Raw genomic sequence first — 26,322 nt, 5'->3', positions numbered from 1 at the left:
TACTGATATTATTTTATTATTATGTTAATATAGCACAATGTTCAGTTTGCTTAGCATAAAATCAGTAATGTCCTCCAAAGAGCTTCATTTTACTTTCTTTCTTTAATATATTTCAGAGCCTGTGCTTTTTAAATTTTTCTCAAGTAAAGAAGTTGAATCAGTACTTCAGCCTTTACTGGAGTATTTTTAACACTAGTATCTCTACTTATACTTAAGTACAGAATGTCTGTACCTTTGCCACCTCTGGCAGACAGATGACAGACGATGAAGACATAAATGGAAGAATCAAGTAACTATTGTGTCATTTAACATTACATGTCTGTTGCTTACTGTTGAGTCTGTGTTTCCACAGGCCCCGCTAGTTTAGAGACTTATTCCTCATGAAGAACAAAATCAAGACAGAACATCTTCAACCGGTCTTTTACTCGCTAACGAGGGAAGCTTGGTCAGAACCAGGCGGTGGAGCTTAATGCTCCTCACCTGTCTCCAAACCAAGTCCTTCAAAGAGCAGCCCTCCCCGCAGCTATTTATTCCCATGACAGTTACAGTTTACACAATACAACACAACACAAGCACCTCCCACCGCAAAACCCCCCAATGGTTCTAAGACAAGGCACTCTGTGTGTGTGTGTGTGTGTGTGTGTGTGTGTGTAAGCACGTGTGCAAGAATGTGTGCAGGTGTGTGTGTGTGTGTTTGTGTGACCTCCTGCTCACCAAAAGGATCATAAAAGCAGGAACACAAAAACACAAAAAACAGATCTTTCAGATAGGATATATCTACAATTAAAACCTCCCCCAGCACAGAGTGGCTGGAGAGGTGGTCAGACAAAGGAATGTCTTTGATCCTACTGCTTGAACTAAGACTTACAAATTTAAGAAACACAATGACAACATTTAACAATTTGACTTAACACTTACCGTATTTTTCAGACCATAAGATGCTCGGGATTATAAAGCACACTGCTGATTTTTTGAGAAAATTAAAGGATTTTAAGTGCACCTTATTGTCCAAAAAATATGGTATTATAGTAGAACTTTATGGAGGCAAACCTGAGCACAGCATTTATTTGGATACAAAAAGAGATCTATAACATTCACACTGTAAAGCTAATATTCAATAGTATTTGTTTTGTGAATAATTGATTGTACCTTAAACAATATTTTGATATGAAGACAAATATCCAACAAAGGCAGTACCATTTTTAATTGTTGATGATGGACTAAAGGAGAAAATTGCATTGATATGATTTTATTATGTTCATTTATTATTTTTTCATAATGTTATAAATTCAAGCAATATGTGTGCTACCATGCACCAACTCAAACAAATACTTTAGTATATAATGCAATACATTAAAGTCCTGGTTTCTCTTTACAAGCACACTTAAAAATCAAGTTGGATTGAGTTTAAAAAAGCATCAGCATTGAAATATTTGCTTTAATTCATCATGTTTCATTATATAAAATTATCTTCTGCACCACAATTATTCAGCTTCCATTCACATTACTGACAAATGAAGTGTGGAGTTTTGAGCTCAGAGATCAAATAAAATAAAACACAACGGCGGCTATTATGTACCAGCTCAGGTAGGGTAAAGGAAAACGATGTGTAACCAAATGTTATTTTAGTAACGTTTTTTTATTGCTCAAACACAAGAAACATGTTTTGAAAAACAAAATTGCTGGGCAGCGCACAGCCCTGGAGTGCTGCTAAAAACAAAGAAAGAAATTAAAAAGTGGCTAACCCGTGTTCAGTTTGTTTACCAAGCTCCAAAAGAAATGACAGAATCAAAGCTAAAAAGACAAAAAAGCGACACTCTTCCCCCTGCTGTGACTGACAGAGAAACAGCCCATGTGTGTTCAGTGAAATGTGTGAATATGAGAATAGTCATTGACATCCCCCAGACTGTAAAAGTATCACAGAAACACAGTTACCTTTGGCACTGCACAGGCGGCTCTAATGATGACAGAATCACTGAACAGGTGGAGCGTGTGGGAGCATGTAACTGTTACGACATGTTAATGCCTTGGACCACAAACTCAAAGCAACATGAGTTTCAGGAATCGTTCGATGTTCTGTGATTATTTTGCAGTTTTAGAGAGATTCAAATCCATTGTGTATTTAGCTACAGGTTAACAGTTTTCACAGCAAATTTTTGTTTCCACCAAAGAAAAAGAAGATATTAGGGGATTTCCTGAACATATATACTTAATCTAGTTGTTAGCCGTCTAAGACCAGAATGTCTCTTGCAAAGTGTACAGGAAATTAATCTTCACAAGCAACTGCAACATATGTGAGGTGGTTTCCATCACACTGACATCTGGGTTTTCTGGCTCCCTCATTCTGTAGTACACATTTAACAACTGTGAACTTTTTGTCATTTGAAGTTTTTCATCAAATTTTCCCCCAACACAAATGTTTTTGATCTCAGTTGGATTATCAAGGATGAACGTGTTGGTATCTTTACAGCTTTTGTCAAGATTGTAGATCTGTTTACTTTTTATAACGCTATCACAATCCTTTGACGTCATGCTGGCGTCTATGTGCCGTCTTCTAAACTTGGCCACGAGCAGCAAACAGATAAACAGGATCCTCATTATTACCTGGTGAAGAAACAACAGAAACAATATTCTGATTGAGAATTTTATCCAGAAAAAGCACAAATTATTGCAGCAAATATGAAATATATTTGAGTGCTCTGGGTTGTGTTGCTTAGTAACTTAAAACTGTTGATCTATTATTTCTAAACCCATACTGGCTATTTGTCAGCAATTCATGTTTATCCACAAAGCTATCAAATCTTTTTATAAATAGTTTTTCCAGTATCTTAAAAAACTGGGAAAGAACCAACACTGGTCTATAGATTGTAAAATAATGCTTTTCACCTGATTTGTAAATGGGAAAAACTTTCACAACTTTCATTTTTTGTGGAAAAACCTTCCTGGAAAGACAAATTAAAAATATATTGTAGCGGTTTTACAAAACCATCAATTACTCTCTTTACTCTTACCATAATAATATCATGACAGTCAGTACACATCCTCATTTTAGTTTTGAAAGCATTTCTAGTAGATAATGGCAGATGGCTTGAGCATGACTTTAGGCTGCAGTTTGGAGAAGGCCTCAGAGAGGACTGTCTGCGACTCCTGAGCCGTGCACGAGGGGTCGACCACCCACTGGATGGCCAGGCACTCGTTTTCAACCGTAATATACCTGACCTCATACTTCGACAGTTTCTGGCTGATGTGCTCAGGTAACCTGTAGCACCATGAAACCGCTGTCACGCCAGGGCAAATAGAAAATGATGCTTTATGAGACTGATGGGGTCGGGCAGCAGGGAAAGCACATCCGCAAAAAAGGTTTGTTACCTAAGACTACCTAAAATAAATAAAGTCATTACATGCTTGTTAAAAGACTACTTTCATATAGTTTTTAATGTGCTTCTTTAATCACAATGACTAGATAAAAAATGTGGCACTGTCTCTATTTAACATTGACTACCTCAAAATGTTTCCAAACCTACAACAGTAAATTTCACTGAGAGATTTTTAGATAAGGTTACTAAAGCTGTGGGGTAAATTTTTTAATTAACATGAGACGAGAGGCAGCAGCATGCACACAAATATTGGCTAGCTAGCAACTTCATAAACCTGGTGCTGCTGGGTTTTTTATGAGAGAAGACAAATATGCTCAAATTATAAGTTTTCATAATTTATTATCAAACGGTCAGAATTTCAAAGTAGTTTTACATGACACCATGGACCTCAGTCTCTCTGACTCAGAGAAAAAGACTAGGAGCAAGAAGAAGCAAGAAGATCACAGAACAAACTGTGCAAACACATGAAATGTCCTTAAGTCCTGTTTGAGTGGGACAGGTTAAAATAACAAGAAACTATTTGCATGTTGTAAAATTCAAATTCTGTGATTGAGTTACAAAGATCAAAAGTTATAAGATATATGAAATTTCAAAGCAGTAAAATCTCATCATGTTAAAAGAAGGGGTTAAAGTTAAATAAAGAAATTTATAAACAAAAACACCAATTCACCACACTTGTGATTACTTCTCCCATCTAGGTAAGTTTTCAGTGTTTGGCATTACCAAAATGAGCTGTAACAATATGTCAGTAATATTGTGAGTATCCAGAAGATGTGCATATAACTCAGAAAGTTGTGGAGTGTGTTTGTGTGAGCAAAGTTCTGCTGATGGCTTAGATCCAGCCTATGGTAGCACCGGGACTTACCGCAGTTCTCTTTGCAAATCCAAATATATTTCATACAGTTAAGTGTAAGTCATGTTCATGTTTGTTTGAGTAAATCCTCTCACTTAGTAAACACCATTTTTGTCATTATTTTTGATTAAACATACATTTATTCTGCTGTAACAATGTTCCCATTATCTTGATGGGAACATTATCTTGCTTTAATAAGTGGTGCAAAAGTTAAGAGGAACGGTGCTTTGAGGAGAAACTACTTTGCAGCTCATTCAGAATTTGATAAAAACAAATAATAACTGCTCTTATTTGAATAAAGAAAAAAAAATACAACATTATATCTGAACAGAGAGATACAACATGCACTAAATTAACATTTACTGAGCCAGCCACTTGATTGCATACAATCTGAGACACTGGAAGCAGCAAAACAGCTTGTAACATGTTGTTTTGTGTGATTCAGGTGGGCTGAAAGAGTCTAATATGGGTAATAATATCAATAAATGAAAGACTGCAGTTCAGTTTAGATACATACAGCAAATAAAGAACATGTAACTTTTGAGCATCCAGCAAAGTGATAACTGTCCTCTGCCCACTAAGTAGTGACTCTACAACAGATTATATTTCATTTTCAGAGTTATTCTCCCTGACATGTAGGATTGTAGAGGTTTAAAGTGAAATTCTTACATTGCTGTTATATTTGGTACAGGAAACATCAACCTCGGAAAATCCATGGAAATTCATTCATTATTAAAAACTTTTTCATTTTTTTCATTGTTTAATGTTACTGAACTAAATGTGAGACAGCTTCACTTTGAATCTATGTAGGAAAATACAATTTGTAAAATTTTAAGTGACAGAAATTCTCTGAGGCAGAAAGCTGGTTCATAAGTTTATTTTCAATTCAGCAGAAAAAAGGCAAGTTGAGTTCAGCAAATCCATGTAAGACAACTGAGTGCAGAAAAAATGCTTTATTGCATTTTCACTATTCATTGTTTTTTTTAAAGCAAGCTGAAGATAAGCATGATAAGCATTAACACGAGATTGTAGCCAGGATGGCTGTCAACTTCAAACTAAGCAAAAAGCAACCATTCAAAACAATTTAGCCAATTTGCACTGTACTATCCAAGTCGACTGGCACTCCATTGTTACACTTTAAAACAACAATCCTGCGTTCATAGAGTTGACCTGCATATTTACAATTAGGACTTCTACTGCGACCATCATGTCTGCATTCAATAATTTTAAATGGTTCACCTTGTTGTATTCCATTACCATTACCACGTGAACACATGCCATTGACCCGGTCTTCACTGGCCAAAATAAACGTGATTGTATCTTTGCATGGAGTGTTATGATTGATTCTTCTCTCACTTATCTCCGTAGTACATCGGTCTGGCGTCATGTTTCTAATGACTTGATAGAAGTTCAGGCTGGCAGAGAGCTCCACAGCAGAAAGCAGGCCCAGCAGCAAACAGACAAATTGAACCTGCATGATCCTCTGGTGAAGAAAAGGGGAAATGGTGTTCTTATTAAACAGCGCAAATAATGTAGTTTAAGAAAGAAGATACTGATTTCCTCTGTGTGTGTTTGTTCTTTGCATACTTTCTGAGACTGGAAGATCAGAATTCACAAAACAGCTTGTCAGTTTGATAACTAAATTAAAAGAGCTGGGACAAAACACAGCAGGGGGAACATTAACAGGAAAACTGTCAGTGTCTGTGAGATGTCTATTTTTTTTTCTGACTTTGATATACTAATCAGCTAGTACAGTGATAATCAGTGCAAATGTTAGCATGGTTTTATGTAACATTGAATTTGCTCAACTAAAGGTAGTTTAGTGTCATTGGTCACCATTATCAAAAATGTATTTGTGAGCTAGTGTCTTAAAAACACAGTAGAAAGCTTAAAAAATTGTGATACAGCTTACATAAATGTAAAAATATGACATTAAAACATTTTTAAAAGTGCAGTTTATTGAACTCTCTGCACACAGGGTGCTTTTATTGTCTCTTTTATTTCTGTGTGTGTGTGTATTTATTTTATTTATTAATTTTAGTAGTTTCTGCTTGCCTTGTGAGTAATTACACTGATGTTAAGTTATTTCTTAATACAACCACAAATTGCTGTTGAATCTAAATGTCTTATAGTGACACTCATTAGATTTGTGATTTTGTCTTTTCACACACTGATTGCCAGCCTAAAACTAATCATCAACTTGGACATGAAATGATCTTAAATGTAAATACAAGAGAGCTTTCCTCTTATATAGTTTGGCTTGGTCTGTAATAACAATGATGTATTGCACATCTAAAAAGAATAAAACTGAACTCAAGAAACTCATCACCTTTCCTGCACTAAAAGACATCCAGCACAGCATTCTTGCTAAATGTATCTGTTAAAAGAGTAATTTATGAAACTAAATCAGGACACTTACCTTATTTTTGTTTCACTGATGAGTGGTTGGTTGGTTGGTTGGTTAGCCTGCAGCGGTTCAGGCACAAGTCGGTCGTCTGGAACAGCAGGTGAAATGCTCTGAAGCTGGCGAAAGATTACAATAAATCAATTACATGATTGAATATGCAACATCTGATAGTTTGAATGAAAATTGAAGATTATCTAACATAAAGACTGGTCCCTAACTGTACATGCATGTAGCTTATAATGCTTATTTGTGTGCTCACAGAACCCAGATAATATCAGCATGTTTTTAAGCCCATGTCTGGATTGTAAAAGCAGATAAAGTGTGGAAGGAGCGAGGGTTGTTATACTTCCTTGGAGGTATAGAACATGAGCCTGTTGGGTATTAAATATTTTTATTGTACAAACAAAACATTCTTACCAAATGAGGAGCGAAGACTGGAGATGAGCAGAGTGTAGCTGAGACACGCTGTTACGTTCAAGTCAGTCAAACTGGAACAAAGAACACTTGGTTCTTGCCACTTTGATTTTTATACATTTCAGCAGCACCGTCTTATGTAATCATTTAAATTATCACCTGCATCACCAGTGCACCAGTTCTAAGGAAATGTACCACTTCTCTGTTTGTGTTTCAGAAACTTAATGCCACATGACCACAGCATCACGCAAATTTTGTCACTCATAGCTGGCTTTTCTACTGTTTTACGAAAAATAAGTATTTTTGCATATTTGCAGGCCAAACAATCAGGATGAACAATCAGGCTTGAAGCCTCCATTTCTACCTGTTCGTGTTTCTAAAGTAGAATCACTGTGGCGATCGCTTTAAAGGCTCACTTTCATTTTTGCTTTGTGTTCATACCTAAATACTAAGAGAAAGTTCATATGTGTGTCCTCATTGGGATTTGTGTTGGTGTGCGGGACTGTTTCCTAAGGTTTATGCTGTTAACTGGTTATTATGTGACAATGTGTTGTAGCTATTTTACTGAGTAACACAAAAGTAATGTAATCAGTTGAAGTAATGTAATGAGTAAATAATGCAGTGCAGTACTTTTAAGAACAGTGTTCTGTGTAATATGTGTAATGCATTACGTTTTTGACTAACAACCCCAGCACTGATCTCTACAAGGAGAGGCAATGGGGTTATTCAGGTTCAGTAAGAAGGTAATATGTCTGCAGAATTTGTAATTCCTGTGCAGATATTGCTTGTACAATAAATAAAAGCTTTTTAACTTCTTCTTCTGGAGAGTGTCTTTATATATCTGATCATTTTGGGGCGATTCTTTATTTAGTAGTAACCCTAGTTGGAGATATATATCAGAGTTTACTTTCAGGTATGAGCACTGTGATACCTGAGGATGAATCTATCATAATGATACATACAAAACAATAAATTACTGTGTTTTAATTGTTTGAAATCTGATGGTTAGAGGAACTTAGTGTGTGAGGTTGCACTGACCATCAGAAATCTTGAGTCTTCAGGTGTGTTTTTTGTTCTTCTGTGAAAGAGCTGCCAGCTAAAAGAAACCTATGTTGCTATAACCAGACAGTCCAGTCCCCTAAGTCAGCGGTCCCCAACCCCCGGGCCTCGGACCGGTACCGGTCCGTGAGTCATTTGGTACCGGGCCGCGAGAGCTGAGGCTCAGGTGTGAAATGTATGGTTTTCAGGGTTTTTTTTGCTTTTCAGCGTTATTTTGTTATCGTTTTTAACATTAACTCGGTTTTCCTTGGTCTTTTCACTTGTGTTATGAATAAATCTTCTTTTTGTCGGTACCGGTACAAGTTTTATTTTGTTGTATTTATCCGCGACACCTTAAAGGCCGGTCCGTGAAAATATTGTCGGGCATAAACCGGTCCGTCGCGCAAAAAAGGTTGGGGACCCCTGCCCTAAGTCACATTTGTATTGGCATGCACAATTAAATTTTTTCAATGATTTGACAGTGTTGCTTTTCAAAGATTAGGATTTCAGAATTAAATTGTTGATCTAAATGTTCCACTGTTTTCTGACAGAATTAGTTTCACAAAAGGTAATGAAGTTCATAATTTCATATAACCTTAATAATATGTGTATTGCTCATAAAGTAGAAGTGAATGCAGATGTTAATGTTGCTCTGCATCTGTGAAAAACAGACCTGACTATTTGTGTCATTTGTTTGTTTTGTTTGTGTCTGTGTCCCCTGAAAACTCATGTTAAAGATGTCCTGAGCACAAGTGATAGATGTATTAAGCAGTGTCACAAGGAATGTGTTACAAACTGTTACTGTAATCTCATTAAATTTTTTAGTAATGCAGTAATCTAACTGAATCCTATATTAAATTTGCTAATTACATTACTGTTACAATTATGTTGTTAATTGTTACTTAAGAAAGAATCTCTGGTAATCTGCATGTCAGGCAGACAGACAAAACAAAATCAAACCAACAGCACAGACAACATGCTAACGTAAAGAGCTAACCAAGAAGAGTGATGATACAACTGAGTGCGTGCTGACTCCAATTAACCAGCCAGACCCTGAACCTAAACAGGTAACAATCAATCAGAATCAGAATAGTTTAATAATCCCTAAGGAAAGACAGTTATGAGCAGTCAGACTGCAGTCTCTGTGTCTACCTGTACAGGTTTCTATGGTAGAATCACTGTGGCAATCGCTTTAAAGTCACTTTGGGCTGGTTTTCATCTTTGCTTTGCGTTGTCAGGTTTGTGTTCATGTGTAAAAAGTAAAAGAAAGATAATTGTGTTTGCTTATTAGGACAGGGAGATTATTTATGGATATTATCAAAGGTTTCTTTTGTGTCCAACTATCTGGTTTTGAACAAAGTGTAAGAGATGGCACCTGTGCTCCTCTGACGGACAACTGGCTGGGAGTGAAGAGAGATAATGGATTCTTACAGCGAAAGTGGCCTGGTAATGCTATGAAATGCAGAACTGGAAAATACAGGATTTCCTGAACTGAACAAAAATGGGTATCCCATAGAAGGCCTGTAAAGATTTGGGTAGATGCACCTCGGCTTAGATTATCTAGATTGGGTGTTGTTGTACCCCAGTTGCTTGGCACAAACAAGAAAAGAAGTCAAACAGGTGAGTCTCCAACATGAGCAGGCAAATTTTGCAGGTATCCTATGGCATATATATTATATGGTATATATATGGTCAGTAATCACACCAGCACTACAATCACTTTCTGAAACAGCAAGACTCTAATAATTTTCTTATCAGAGACATTACTCGCTCTTAAATAAGTAAACCTTGATACGTGCTTCAAAAAAAACATACTGGATTTCTCCACAAATGTTCAGTATGTCCCATCATTAGTTATTTTCCCGTGTGCAGATTCCTGTGGAGAAACCAATGTTGGAAAGTGGTGAGCTGTCCAGGATTAATTCTAAAGACTCTGTGAAGTGGTTTGGATCTGTGAATGCCCTGTGGAATCAGGAACGTCGCTAGGGGTGATCGCGGCTCAAGAGTTGGCAGTTCGTCTTGTAATCGGAAGGTTGCCGGTTTGAGCCCCGGCTCAGACAGTCTCAGTCGTTGTGTCCTTGGACAAGACACTTCACCCGCTGCCTACTGGTGGTGGTCAGAGGGCCTGGTGGCGCCAGTGTCCGGCAGTCTCGCCTCCGTCAGTGCTGTGGCTACAATGTAGCTTGCCATCACCAGTGTGTGAATGGGTGGATGACTAAATATGTAAAGCGCTTTAGGGACTAAGTAAAGCGCTATACAAATACAGGCCATTTACCATTTAGTGTTGGTCATTGTGTTTGGATTGTTGATTCACTGTAAATAAGTTCAATAAACATTAGTACAGGCCTCGATGCTGACTTCTGTCTGCCTGAGTGATCCTTTACACATCATGTAAGATCTAAATGTAAAAACAGGTCAGATTATATCTGCTCGCAATCATAAGCTTTGTTTCTTGAAAGGATATATTTTGCAAACTCTTGAATCATGAGTTCTGTAGCTGCGTCTTTGGCTCAGTGACTTTGAATATCTTACTTTCACAACTGTCTGTTGCTTATCTCTGCTCAGATATAGCATTCTCATTTCTGTTTTTTTTAATCAGTATAAAATGGTTTGTAAGAAACTTACAAAGCAGTTTCACCACTGAGCATGATATATGGTTAATCTTTCTTTTACAGGCATTTATCAGAACTGCATCATCACTATCAGTATAAAGACAATGGCTACAGTGTTATTTCATCAAAATATGCTGTCTTTTTATTACTTGTTTTATGCTAGCATCTTATTGCAATTGGGGCCTTCAGGTCCTTACAGACTGTGGTCTTGTCTCAGTTTGATCATAAGGAATCTCATAAGACATAAGTATTACAAAATGTTTGTTATTTTCTTTCTATGTTTGGCTGAAGCAAAACAAAAGTAAAATACTATACGGTAAAATATGGACCACGGCTTTAGCTCTAGCATCCACATCACACAGACTATCTAGTCTTTTTATGCAGTACATGATCCCAGTTGTAGCAGAGTAACACGCACATTACATATTTTAAGATTACTTTGACACTTTTTTTCAGATTTTGAAGTTTTTTCAGGTGTATGTTCAGGATTATTACTGGAACCCACATTTTCTTACCCCTGCCTCTTATGAATCTCTGTAGCCAATAAAGGCCCAAATACAGCTGCCCTCAGTCCATAAGAGCATTCTTATTCCCAACATGTAACATACCAACGACAAAGTCACGGCCCGAGGCATCTCATAGTAATGTGAAAGGTACCCTTTCGCATCCTTATGAGACTCTCCAGATTCTCATTTGAATACAGATTGCTGCTCGCAGCAGTAACACACACTTGGAGCAGAGGCTCCTAACATTAACTCTAACCATAACTTTAACCTTAACCCTATCAGGTAGTCTTTTCCAAAGCGATTCATGATTAGAACAAAAAACATATTCGCATGCATAGATTCATTCCAAACGTCTCTCATGCCTCCAAACGCATACCGATGATTTGTCACATAGCATCGTTACGTGTTGGGATCAGAACGTGTTGTTTCCAGAGCACCACAAATTGGGGTGTCTGTAGCTCAGGTAGAGCAGGAAACCTACTAATCAGAAAGTTGCTGGTTCATTGGGCAAGATACTAACCCCAAGTTGGAGAGTGTGAATGCATATTAATGTCAGATAGAAAGCACTTACAAAAAAAAAAAGCATAGGAAAAAGTGCTTGCATGAATGAGGCAAGTTGTAGAGAGTAGAAAAGTTTTATATAAGAACCACTTCATTCTTATATTTTAGTTTTATTTTCAGTTTTCTACTTTTTACATGTAATATTGATGTACATGTATCACACCTAACTCGGTGACAGCAAATTTGAGCAACTGTAATCATTTCTTTCCGGCATCTGAAATACTAATTTAGTTTGGTTTTTTTTTTTCTTTTTGGCTCCTGATATTAGTCAACTACTATTTCTCAATGTTGGACTAATAATGATAAATGAATTTTAAGTGTTATCCCAGTTTTATCCTGTTTGCTTCAATTCACAACTACAGTTGCCTCAAAGCGGTCTATGATGCAATTTCACCAGCTGAGACCACATCCTCTTTTTAGGTTTGACAGGATTTTGTAGTAAATAATGGCAGATGGCTTGAGCATGAATTTAGGCTGCAGTTAGGGGAAGGCCTCAGAGGGGACTGTCTACGACTCCTGAGCTGTGCAGATCCCTGAGTGCTAATGAGAAGTAAACCAATTGGAAAAAGGAGGGAGTGTGGGGCTCAAAAGCAAGAACATACAGCTTGTAGTGCTGAGTGAAAACAAATATGTTCAAATTATACATTTTCACAATTTATTATCAAATGTTCAGAATTTCAAAGTAGTTTTGCATGACGCCATGGACCTCCATCTCTCTGGCTCAAAGAAAAAAGGCTAGAACAAGAAAAAAACAAGAGGATGCAATCACAGAAGAAGCTGTAGCTTCGATGGAAATGATGATGCAGCTTCAATAAGTGGTGCAAAAGTTAACATGAACGGTCCTCTGAGCTGAAACTGCTTTGCAGCTCCCAAAATGTTGATTCTGAAAACGTTACGTCTAGATGAACAGAATCAAAGTTTTCGTTACATGGATGATTGAGCAGCGTTTGATTAAATGAATAACAACTGCTCTTATTTGAATAAAGGAAAAAATGAGTACAACATTATATCTGAACAGAGAGATATAACATTCACTGAGCCAGCCACTTGTCTGCATGAGATCTGAGACACTGGAAGCAGCAAAAAAGCTTTACATGTTGTTTTGTTTGATTCAGGTGGACTGAAAGAGTCTAATATGGGTAAACTATTAATAATATCAATAAATGAAAGACTGCAGTCCACTTTAGCTAACTAAATAAGATCCAGAGGAGGCAGAGCATTAACAAGAACACTGTCAGTGTCTGTGTGTCATGGTTCTGGGTCTTTGTCCCAGTGTTTTGTGTTGGTGGACTTTTGAATGTTGCCTAATCATTATTGTTGTATTCTTATACTGACTGAAGTTTTCTCTTTTCTTGCATTCGTGAATGTTCTAATTATTTTCTGATTATTGTTTTTTCTCAGTGTCTCCTGTGGATGTTAGTCTTGTTGTCACGTAACGTCTGTCATAGAGTTCGTCTCTGTGTTCTGTCTTCAGTGTCCACTTAGTGTCCCCAGCCCGTCTTGTCTCTCCCTCTCTTTGTGTCGTTGTGCTGTCTCTGTGTTTTGTCTCCTTTACCTGTTTCCAGTGTCCCTCTCTTTGTGTTTTGTGCTTGTCTCCCCAGTCCATCGTGTGTTCCCGTGTTTGTTTATTTCCATCCTAGTGTCAAGCTCATGTGTCTTTATCTGAGTTTCGGTGTTCGGGCTACTTCTCGTCTTATTTTGATAATCCTAGTCTGTCTTCCCATGTTTGTCCACTTCCCTGATCACCCCTCAGTGTATATATTGTCTCTGTTTTCCTCTGTCCTTTGTCAGAGTGTCTGTTCACCTACCCCCTGTGCCTCCATGTTCCCAGTGTTCTAGGTTTCCAAGTGTTTTCCCAGTTTACGTTTTCATGGTTGGTTCTGTTTGCTACTCAGCCAGAATAAACAGCTCGCTTTTTTAAAAGTAGGCTCCAGAATGGATGATGGGATGTTCGCATGTCTTTATGTAACACTGAGTGTGCTGAACTAAAGGTAGGCCTAGTTTCATTTTCATGGTCATTATTATCAAGACAATGATTATGCCTCTGATTATTTCTCCTATTTGGAGGTGTAACGTTTACATGAGGGGTGTAGAAACATTTCCCCCTAAAGATTTTTTGATAAACTAATGTTGAAGTCACTGTTATTTGTGGTATTGATGATGCAGCTAGAATAAGTGCTTTTAAATAAAAGAATAACCATTCAAAGTGCTCAGTGGTGAAACTGTAAGTCTTTCAGAGTTTGACAGCTGGACAAGTGATGCTGTATTTAAAGAAACATGAGATGAGTTCAGCATATTATCTGAACAGAGATCATTCAATGAGCAAGAATAAACACTGACAAGAGAAACACTTCACTGTTGATTATCATATGAAGTCTAATGAAAGCTGTTAATCTGTTAATATCCTGTTAATCTGCATACAGCAAATAAAGAACATGTGACTTTAAAGCATCCAGCAAAGTGATAACTGTCCTCTGCCCACTAAGTAGTGACTATACAAAAGTTTATTTTCAATATCATCTTTATTATATTTATATTATATTTAGTTTTTCTCCAGTGCAACAAAGCTATTTAGGGCAATGTAAGGAGCTCTGTGATTGGTTAGGAAAGGACAGACTGGCCACCTCGATTTTTCTTCACTGCACATTGATCCATAGCTTTGCTCTGTAAAGACTAACAAAGTGCTTTTGCTTTACAAAGACATTTAGCCTCGGTATTCCCTCTCTTAAAATGCCACTGGACGCTGGAGTGAAATGGAGCCCTGATCCTCAGAGTTTTATTGTTCCTAAGATTTCTTATAGATAGCACAGATAGTGCCCCACTGCAATAATCACTCATATCTAGATATTCCTGTTAAAAAGCAGTTTTTCCTCCCTACTGTTGCATAGCAAACCTAGCAAACACAAACTATTCTATAAAACAATCTAATTTAAATGAACAAGCCGACTGAAGCTTCAGACAGCCATCACATGACAGTGAAACACTGCCATCTGCTGGACTCGAATAACGCAGACGCTGCTTTGACAGGTGAGGGAGTTTCAACAAGTCTGCAATGACTCAAGCATCAAACTACAATTACAGCGGACATGGTGCTCTAATGGCTGTTTCATTATGAAGAGGATAAAACATATCAATAAATTTTGAAATACAAAACTTCTCTTATTAGCACAACACTGCTCAGGGCTCAGGGCTCAGAGTGTATTCCTTATAGCCTATTAAACCTTAGCATGTTATTTTAATGTGTTACAGGTGAAACAGCCAACCAGCAAAGTTAACGGTAATTTAAAACATTCAGCTACAAAAATGCTTTTTTCAAATAATTTTTTATGACTGCTGCTAAAATTCAATACTAGATTTTTGCTGGTCTGATTAAAAGGTTAAATGTAAAAGCATAATTTCTGCACAAAGCAGTCTGAGGGATCTTCCAGGATCGGGGATTTTATTTATTTTGTTCTTTTTGGTCTTACTGGTTATCAGGTGGTGATTTTCTACCTGTTGATCTCTCAATTGGAACATAAATTGCTCTGGAGCCGATTTGGTTCAAAGCATGAGTTGACCTGGCATTATGTCGTGGATTACAAAAAAATCCCACATTAAACCTTGAAGTTAGCCGGATAAGACAGTGTTCTGTTTCACAGTAAAGGCCTCAGAGAGTTGTTGCTAACCAAAGCCTATCTTGTACAGCCACGGAGCATCTTATGACGTTTTGTAACCTGTCACTATGAAGGAGCAGTGAAATGATTTCTGTTTTAGCGCACATACACAGTGTGAAGATCAGTATAAGGACATTAAAGTGATGTTGCAGAAAGCTGCATCTGGTCAGAAGGAAAAGCAAAAAAAAAACAAAAAAAAACACGCACACTTGGAAGACTTGGCCAGATTTGCACAAAATGAAATGGCAGACAGTGGACAGATACAAGAATGTGGATGGTCACACCCTTGTGCTTAAAGAGGGCGTTCACAAAACCAAACACTCAACAAACACAATAAGACAGCTGATCAGTTTGCCTCACTAACTCATCTACATAAGGCTATATATATATATATATATATATATATATATATATATATATATATACACACACACACACACACACACACACACACATATATATATTAGGGGTGCAACAATACTCGTATCGATATTGAACCGTTCGATACAGTGCTTTCGGTTCGGTACGCATGTGTATCAAACAATACAAATTTTTTTATTTATTTTATCAACTTTTCTTCTGACGATGCTGTCTGTGTTGAGCGCTCAGTGGATCTGCGTTCGACTACTCCGCCTAGGCTGCACTGTCGAGTGCAGATCCACAGAGCGCAGCGCAAGCTAGCAAGACAGAAGCTAAGCTCGTTGCAACACGGTAACTGCCTCAACGCTACCCGAAATTGAACCTCCCCCACCCTCATTCAGATCTGGCGTTTAGAACTATTTTGGTTTTCATGTGAAGCATGACCCTGATGGTAAGCGCGTCATGGACAAAAGTAAAACAGTATGTCGGATGTGCCACGCAATGCTCAATTGGTGGGAAGTTGAGCGTTAGCGCAGTTTGCTCGTTAACGTGTTGACGCCGTCCAGCCCCACGCACGGGGCGATCCGCGGTAGGTCATTAACAGATATTCGCCATGTTGTGGCGTTAACGTCATTTCAACGAGATTAACGCTGACAGCACTAGTGGGAACACAACGAATATGACTGCACATTTACTCCGACATCATCCTAGTGCAAAGACAAGTGGAAGCAGACAAAAACAACAAGCACGCATGCTACAAACTTTATCCATTTCTCTGTAATAAACTCTCTTTTCCAAAGATGAGTGATTTCTTGATCAGATAGATTTTTTTTATTATTATTATTTTGTTGTTTCAGCAACATTAAATTTAAAAACTGTACTTTTGAGTTAAAATATATATTTATAATTTTAATAAATGACAAATTAAAAAGGCATGAACATTTTTTGTATCCAAAAAATATCGAACCGTGACACCAAAGTATCGAACCGAACCGAACCATAAATTTTGTGTATCGTTGCACCCCTAATATATATATATATATATATATATATATATATATATATATATATATATATATCTATATCTATCTATCTATCTGAGGGCTGTAGAGTGCTTTTCAATGGTGTGACTAAAAGAAATTCGTAGTTCGCACCGGTGCGACCAACTATTCGAATAATAAAAAAAAAAAAAACTCCGCAACAGACACACATCATGCCCCTATCGTGGTCTAAACCAATCAGAGATAGTCAGGGGCGGGACCTCTGTGATTGGCCCTGCAGGTGGATAGAGAGAGGTGAGTAGTTGAAAAAAGCGATATCGATTCATTAGATCCTGAATCGGTTTTTAGATATAAACGTATTTTGCCAGAAACGCCAGAATCTCAGGTTAAAAATCACAAAATTATTTCAACAACCACCAAACAGCAAATGAGAGCAGGAATACAGATTCTCCACAAAGACGTAAACACACAGCGTGGACCTGACGCATGAGAATCAGCTTTCTCTTTCTCGGCTTTCTGACCTGATGGCCCGTACACGGACACGCCGTCGGGGCTGAAAGCCGACAGCTCACTGATTCTGATGCGTCGGGTCCGCGCTTTGTGTTTACGTCTTTTTTGCGCTAGATTCTGAGCTGCAGGTTTTGTCTCTCTCCAACCAAAATTCACTGAACCAGCAGCAAAAGAAGATCCAAACTACCCTTCACATTTGAAAAATGTCGTCATTAATTCCCTCTAGCCGTTTTGCTTGCACCACAATAAAAATCACACTTCATGCACAGCTCTCTCTCTCTCTCTCTCTGTGTACTTCAAGAACAGTTTCCCATCTCAAATCTCTGAAATTCATAGCCAGTGCTCTGACATGGAGCCATCAAACTCTGAACGCTGAAAAAACACAGTGTATCCAGAAAACACATTATATGCCTCGATAAATGCACTGCCCAAGTGTCCCCTCTCCCCACTGCCTTTCAGCGGCAGGCAGAAGCAAACAGGTCGTCAGAGGAGGCCGAGATGATGATTAAGTTTAACATTGTCTACAATATTGCCAAAGAGTGCCAAAGCACAAGCACTTTTTCAGTAACTTATCTTCCTTGTAGAACTGTGCTCCAAATAAAGAACTTTGTGTTGGCAACATTGTTAGTTGATCATTTACAAATCAATACTGTCTGTATGGACAGCAATTTTCCCCCCAAAAAAGTGCACATGTAAAACTGCAGTGTTAAGCGGTGCGGTTGAAAAATATGGGGGCGCCTAACTTTTGTGCTGGTGCGCCTAAGAAAAAAAGTTAGAGATAGCACGATACCACTTTTTTATGTCCGATACCAATTCCGATCATAAATTTGGATATCTGCTGATACCGATATGAATCCATATATAGCATTTTTTGTAATCAATAAAACTGTTTTTTATAAATATCTTGCTGCATTTTGTATAAGTTCATACTCAAGTTTTAAAAAACAATACTATTCTGTTATACCTGTATGCAAAAAATACACTACACCCAAAATATTTAATAGTTCAGCAACACTGATCAATCTAATAAACTTAAACCTGCACCATCCTCCCTATTCTGGTATTTGCAGACTGAACAGATGGCACCTTCCCAAAGGAAAAAGTATACTATAGCTTACCAGCGTGTATATTAGACTTAACCCTCTGGGGTCCAGGGTATAACTGGCCTTTTTTGACTACTTTTGATTTTACCTCTATATTTCACCTTTAAAATATGTTTATCTTGCCTTGTTTGGTATCATTATTTTCAACACAACCTCAAATATCTGAAATTTGAGTTATTTTTTCATTTTGGCATACTATATTAGCACAACTGATCTAAATTCAGACAAAAAATTCAAAATCCGAGTAGAAAAAAAGTTATATTTTTTACTGTAAAACCCACAAACATGTTTAACAAATCATTTTCATAACTTGAAATGCAAATAGAAATTGTACATTTCTAAAACTTATGCACAAGTTTTGCAAACAACAAAGTTATATGGTACTATTTACCTAAAAATGCAGCCAAGGCCTCAGCCGTTTTTTATATAACCATTTAAAACTATTTACAGAACAATCAGGTGTTCTGCATCAAATAAGAAGGCACACAAATTATTTGTGGCAGTCCAAAAAAATAGTTTGTGTTCAGTATAAGACAGAGGAGAACACCACAGGCCTAAACCCTGCAGGTCTGACAGCAGGAGGTGCATCAGTCCTGTTTTCCATGTGGAGACAGCGTTTATACTGGAATCTGCCTTTGGTGGCTTTTTTGGAGCAAATGTGAAATTCAGTAGTATAACTGACACACAATACAAAACAATAACTACACAATACACTAACTATAGCCTCCAAACACGCTAAACGTCACTAATGTCTCACATATGAAAACTCGCTCTCTCTCTTTTGCTCGCCCGCTTTCCGTCGCAGGTGTCACTCCTAAAACTGTCCCCTCTTCCTAAACAACCAAGTGTCACATGTTGCCATATCATTTTTTTGGATTGGCTACCATGGTAAACTCTAACACCAATAGGGAAGGGGTGTTTTTTCTTTTTCTTTTTTCACTCGCAAGCGGAGAGTGTTAGCTAGCGCTGTCTGTAGAAAACGCAGTTTTTACCGTTCTTCCCGCTGTAAACACCACTGTTTTGTTCAGAAAAAAACATTGCCTGTGTTTTTTATCATAACTCTGGTTTTACGTGGCCCATCGACACAATTCAAAAACTGGTGTATAGCTCGAAATCCGCACTTTCGACCCAACCTGAAATGCAGACTCTGAGTCGCTGCATCTTGTAGCTGTGTCGTCTTAAATTGGTCATGTGATTTTGATGCGCCGGCACGTCCATCGACCCCAGAGGGTTAATAGTTACTATATACAATAATGGATTTCTATACATTTAAACAGATGACCACTTTGGTTGTAAGATTCAGATAATTATTTATTAAAAGTTAGTCATTTTATTTGAGAGTAAGAAAGTATTTTTTGTGCCTCCCTTTAGGGCTGGGCAATATATCGAGTTTTTTAAAAATATCGATATATTTTCATACGAGATATAAGATGTGACAATATCGTTTATATCGATATAGTATATGCTACGTTATAATTATACTTGTGGAGCCGCAAGTTCGCCTCTCTTTCGTCCACTTTTGTCTCTATGCAAAGTTACTCGGCCTCGCCTCTCCTTCACTGAACACAACTCCCCCTCCTCCCCCATAGCTTCACCTGCAGGCAACGACAAGATGGACACGGCAAATCTCCGTTAACGAGTTACCGCAGATCGCCCCATGCGTGGGGCTGTACGGCATCAATGTGTTAGCGAGCTAACCGCGCTAACGACATGCAGCCTACAGTGGCTGCATGACCTAAAATCCTTTCATTTTCTCAAAAATCGACAGTGCGCCTTATGTATGAATTCTGGTTGTGCTTACTGACCGCGAACCGATTTTATGTGGTACACGGCGCTCAGCAATCTGTCAAAAAATGTTTTAGTACGACTTTGGTAAGCTACGAAGCTGCACCACTTGATGGATTGTCGGAGCATTACGGCTACCGTAGTCTGGAGCCTCGCGGAGTGATACGTACTGTGCTTCAACGTAATATTACCGTATTGTGTGTGTATAAGGGCCATAAATGGCACCTGTTAAGAGACATGGTTACAAAGCGGATTTCAAACTCCAGGCTGTCGGTCACACAGTAGAACTTGGGAATAGAGCAGCTGTGAAATCTGTCTGTCTTTGTTATTATGCTCATCATCTTTTAGTTTACATTTTGACTGCACAATTGTGAGCTTTTTGTTATGCACAAAAACAACATTGTTTTCTTTTATTTATGGAGCATTATTATTTAATAAATGCTGATAATTTATTTTTGAGTAATTTCTTCATGTACATCTACGCTGTATGTTAATAAAAGTGCCTGTGTGACATCTGGGACACAGCTTTGACTAAGAACTCTCTTTTTGTTCTTACCTTATGGCTTAAAAAAAAATATATCGCGATATATATCGTATATCGCCATCCAGCTAAAAAATATCGAGATATGAATTTGGGGTCATATCGCCCAGCCCTACCTCCCTTTCCCTGTTAATGCCCTACCTACCCCCTAGCAAAACTTTGCTAGAGCCGCCCCTGCATAGTTACCAGCTGTCAGCTACATAGCAAAGGATCCTGGTTTTAGTTGTCTCTCAGAAACAGTTCATAACTTCCCTTCAACTCATTCATGTCACCTAAAAGGTAAACCTGTTTCTCCATCACCTGTTCAGCTCTGATGATTCAGTAAGGACATCTCCTGGTTTCATCTACAAGTTTCCCTATCACCACATATCCAAATCGATATCATGACCAGTGGCTCCAGCAAACATCAGCTGATACTAGAAAGTAATATTAAATCAATTCTAACAACAGCTGATCAAACTTAAACGTGCTCCTGTTGTTTATCCACTGGTTTCCTCTTTCAGCAACCTTCTTAAGCAACCTTTCTTTAGACTTTCTGAAGGTCATTTAAAGTTTTTCTTTGGACATTAACTGCTTTTTCACCCATTTTCAGTCCAGTCCTTGTACCTGATCACTTTCTCTTTTTTTCTGGTTAAGCTACTTAACCAAACTCAAGGGACAAACCCGAGTTGTCAAATACCAGGGCTCGCAAAATCGCTAGCCCGAAGTCGTGGAGCTAGCGATATCTCCGGTCCGGCGACCAAAATCTATCTCAGCCATGCCCGTCGGGCTATATGATGGCCCGTTGGGCCATCATATAGCCATCATATAACCATATAGTGGTTGTTTATAACCAAACAACCACTGACTGATAGAAGACCACTGATCAATGGCCATGAGTCCCATTCAAAACACCGGGTCTCTGTGGCTTTTAAACCCGAAAACACGCTGTGCCAAAAATTGGTCCACCCCAAGGATCGGGTCCCCCGACACAAACAGAGTAACATAGTGTACACTGTTAAGTGCCAGGAGGATTGCCAGGATTTATACATCGGGAAAACCAAACAACCTCTGGCGAAGCAGATGGCACAACACAGAAGAGCTACCTCGTCAGGCCAGGACTCTGCAGTCTATTTACACCTACAGGCCAGTGGACCAGTAAACCAGAAAGACTATCATGAGAAGATTTTGTCACTACTCTGTGATGAAAATACTTATGAGCCCCTGAAACGAGACCCAGGAAGTGGCTACAGGAAGAGGGTGATAGACTGTCTGAAGCAGTTAGAACAAGACAAGGCTATTGACCGGACCTCATACCACAGGCTGTACCCAGGGGAATCTACACCAAGCCTGTATGGTTTACCAAAAATACATAAACAGGGTGCACCTTTAAGACCGATTGTCTGCATGATCAACTCTGTCACCTAGTGCTGGGTGATGTGGAAAAAATATTTATCACGATATGAATTATTTTATATCACGATATATTTTATATCACGATGATATATGTCACGATATACCACCTGACCTGTGGTCATCTGGAAAGTATGCAGTCTGTAAACAGCGAGTGGAGAGGGTGCAGTCTTTGTTTTGAGTTACCGTAAAGCATGTCCCAAATCCGGGTGCACGTAAAGCAGCACCATGTCGCAAAACCACAAGACGGAGTTTCTTTGCGAAAAATATATTTTTTTTATACTTTATTTTCTCTTGCATAAAGTTAAGAGTATGTATAGTGAGAAGACAACACTTATATATTTGCCACAGGCTATTTAACCCTTTAAGACCTACCATAGAACCAAGTCCACCAGAGCTTATCTTTACATTTTACATGCTGTAGTGCCATTTGTGGGAGCATTTCAAGTTGCTATACATCAATACAACCGTTATAGCCCAAATTTTAATAATATGTATGCATTAAGTCCATAGTAACTACATAAATTGCAAAACAGTGCAATAAACTACAAAAAAATTGAAAATCGTTTTTGTTTTGTTTTTTTTTACATATATTTCTAGTTAGAGAAATTTAAGAGGCTTATCCCTCACAACTGTAAATACAAAAAAGTTGCACAAAATAGTTTCCAACCACGAGAAATTTATTTTGAGTGTCTTCATAGTTTTATTTTTGAGTTACACAAATTTTTATATACTACAGGAAAAATGAAAATAAATATTATAATGCAAATTTGCAAAAAAAAAACAGCATGTGCATCAAAATAAACTATTTCCAACAGTGTCATTTGACTTCTAAGCATCCCAGAAACGATACAGAAAAGCATAAAGTCAAACATGCCTTTTAAAAACTACATTTTCCGCGAAAATGACGTCACTTCCGGTTTCGGACAGGTAATGGCAGACATGTGATAGTTCGCGCTGACTTATATTCCAACGTAGGAAGTGTTATGAACAGCTGATCGGATCGGCAAAGCGTGTTTCTGGAATATTGTTTTTGTTGTTGCAAGTCTGGAATATTATGTTTTTGTTGCTGGAAGTGCTTTTTATGCAATTTTTGCAAAGCTATATGTGGAAGGAAACCGTGACTTAGGACAAGCTAATGGAATAAGATGTAAGTACAACTCCTACAGTTTCACATGCAAAAAAAATTATTGCGCTACCTTATGTGGTTCCAGTTCTACAGGGATTTAAAAATAGTTAGGCAAAACGGAGTGTGCCTGCTCCGACTGGTTGTAAAGGGTTAATGATCAAAGTCAAAGTCAAAGTCAACTTTATTTGTCAATTCTGCCATATGTACAGGACATACAGAGAATAGAAATTTCGTTACTCTCAAACCCTAGATGAAGTAGCAGCAATAAAAATAATTTAAAAATTTAAAAAAAAAAGTAAAATTTGAATAAATACAGTACAATTTTACATATAACAAAAAAAAAAAAGCTATACAATATACAATATACAATATTCAGGTAACGGTAAATGACATTGGGTGTAGACCAGGCAAGGTAGTGCAAATAGGCAAATAGTGCAAATGGAGATTTGGTAATGTACGGTAGGAGATAGTGTAACAAAGTCTTATGAGGTAATGGCAGTCCAATGCTCCACAAGGTGACTAATAACTGGTGCAGGCCAGTGAGTGAGTCAGAGAGTGTGTGTGTGTGTGTGTGTGTGTGTGACAGAGTTCAGTGAGACCGTGGAGGAGAGAGGGGAGAGGGGGCAGAATCGGGAGGGAGTTAAGCTTCCTGACAGCCTGATGGATGAAGCTGTCCTTCAGTCTGCTGGTCCTGGCCTGAAGACTCCGCAGTCTCCTCCCTGACGGCAGCAGCTTGAAGAAGCTTTGCATTGGGTGCGTGGGATCAGCCGCTATGCAAAGGGCTTTTTTAGTGAGACGGGTGCTGTAAATGTCCTGGAGGGAGGGGAGAGAGACACCAATGATCCTCTCTGCAGCTCTCACTATGCGTTGGAGGGTTCTATGACAGGACGCATTGCAGGCTCCAAACCACACAGTGATGCAGCTCGACAGGATGCTCTCGATGGTGCCTCTGTAGAAAGTGTACATGATGGGGGCTGGTGCTCCTGCTCTTCTTAGTTTGCGGAGAAAGAAGAGACGCTGCTGTGATTTCTTGGCCAGTGCTGTGGTGTTGTACGTCCAGGAGAGATCCTCTGTGATGTGCACACCCAAGAACTTAGTGCTGCTCACTCTCTCCACAGACACTCCGTCAATGGTCAGAGGAGCATGTTGGGTGTGCATTCTCCTGAAGTCCACAACAATCTCCTTCGTCTTCTCCACATTCAGAGAGAGATTGTTGTCAACACACCATGTGGCCAGGCGTCTCACCTCACTTCTGTAGTTGGTCTCATCCCTGTTGCTAATGAGACCCACCACCGTTGTGTCGTCCGCAAACTTGATGAAGAGGTTGGAGCTGTATGATGGAGTGCAGTCATGGGTCAGCAGCGTGAAGAGGAGGGGGCTCAGCACACATCCCTGCGGGGCCCCCGTGTTTAAGATGATGGTGCTGGATGTATTACTGCCGACCCGTACTGCTTGAGGTCTTCCGGTGAGGAAATCCAACAGCCAGTTGCACAGAGAGGTGTTGAGCCCCAACTGGACCAGTTTTTGAGTGAGCTGTTGGGGGATTATAGTGTTGAATGCTGAACTGAAATCTATGAACAGCATTCGAACATATGAGCATTACATATATTTTATGTAATAATTTATAAAATTAGGGTTAGAAACGATAGAAACGATAGAAGACAAATGGCACGATAGACACTTTTCTATCGTCCACACGATATATATCGTCATATCGCCCAGCACTACTGTCACCTATAACATCTCCAAGTTTCTGGCTTCGATCCTCAACCCGCTGGTGGGCAGCTCTGAACACCACATCCAGAACACCCTGGATTTTGTTGAGAAGGTGAGAGATGTCATTATGGAGGCAGATGAAACCATGGTCTCGTACGACGTTACATCTCTCTTCACTTGCATCCCAGTCACGGAAGCGTTGGAGGTAGTCCGTAAGAGATTACAGGATGACACCAACCTCAGCAACAGGACCACTCTCAGCATCGACCAAGTGTGTTTGCTTTTGGAATTGTGTCTTCATTCCACCTACTTCACATACAAGGGTCAGTTCTACAGGCAGAAACATGGGTGTGCCATGGGCTCCCCAGTTTCACCCATCGTGGCCAATTTGTACATGGAAGAAGTGGAAAAGAGGGCTTTGCTATCCTACCCTGGAACACCACCAAGCCATTGGTTCAGATATGTGGATGACACCTGGGTGAAAATCAAATCTCAGGACGTACTACATTTCACGGATCACATTAACTCGGTGGACCGACACTTCAAATTCACCATGGAGGATATGAAAAGTGGCAGGTTAGCCTTCTTAGACTGTGAGATTTCCATCAGTAATGGGGGACATCTAAAAGTTGAAGTGTACCGTAAACCTACACATACGGATCAGTATCTAAGGTTTGACTCTCATCATCCACTGGAGCACAAACTGGGTGTCATCAGGACACTACAACACAGTAGTGATGGGATTTCCGGCTCTTTTTAGAGAACCGGCTCTTTCAGCTCGGCTCACTAAAAAGAGCCGGCTCTTTCGGCTCCGAACCGGCTCTTCAGGTTGTTTTGTCGCTTTAATTAATTTATTATTACAATAATATAAAATTATGCACAAAAGGAATTACTAATGTAAAAAAAAGTGGTTTTATTTATATATGTTTATATATAAATATATACAGTGGCCCCTAGAGACACGTACAAACTCCAAAAAGCACGTACAAACTCTAAAACACATTTCTAGCGTTAACTGAACTTCCAAAACAGAGCTACCTAGATCACTTAAATTACACAATTGAAAACATATGTGTATTGTTTGTGTATTTATACACAAGCACTCATATATATTCAAATAATTAAAAAAAAAAAGTTCATTTACCTCTTACTACCACACACCGGTCGTTGGTACTTGCTGGCTTGTGTAGCCTCTAGGTAACAAAAGCACAACACTGCGCCTAGCATTCTGGAGCACTTCTGTTGTCTTTTGTACATGTTTTGGAATTTTTACGTGCTTCTGAGGCTACGTCCACACGTACACGGGTATTTTTGAAAACAGAGATTTTCCGTTTTCATTTTAAAAAATAATCCCGTCCACATGT

At 38.7% G+C, this 26,322-nt stretch overlaps 1 long non-coding RNA gene across 1 annotated transcript in view; it reads right to left on the bottom strand.

Moving 5' to 3' along the window:
- Nucleotides 1–2,250: 2,250 nt before the first annotated feature.
- LOC135932329 (uncharacterized) overlaps nt 2,251–26,322 on the bottom strand; it is a 39,165-nt gene continuing 15,093 nt past the window's right edge. Inside the window, exon 3 of the long non-coding RNA XR_010573420.1 lies at nt 2,251–2,604. This is a non-coding gene — a long non-coding RNA (uncharacterized LOC135932329). The remainder of the gene's footprint in view (nt 2,605–26,322) is intronic.

The sequence above is a fragment of the Pelmatolapia mariae genome, linkage group LG23 (assembly GCF_036321145.2).
Source record: "Pelmatolapia mariae isolate MD_Pm_ZW linkage group LG23, Pm_UMD_F_2, whole genome shotgun sequence".
NCBI classification, from domain to species: Eukaryota; Metazoa; Chordata; class Actinopteri; order Cichliformes; family Cichlidae; genus Pelmatolapia; species Pelmatolapia mariae.
This window is presented reverse-complemented; position numbering and strand designations above follow the sequence as displayed.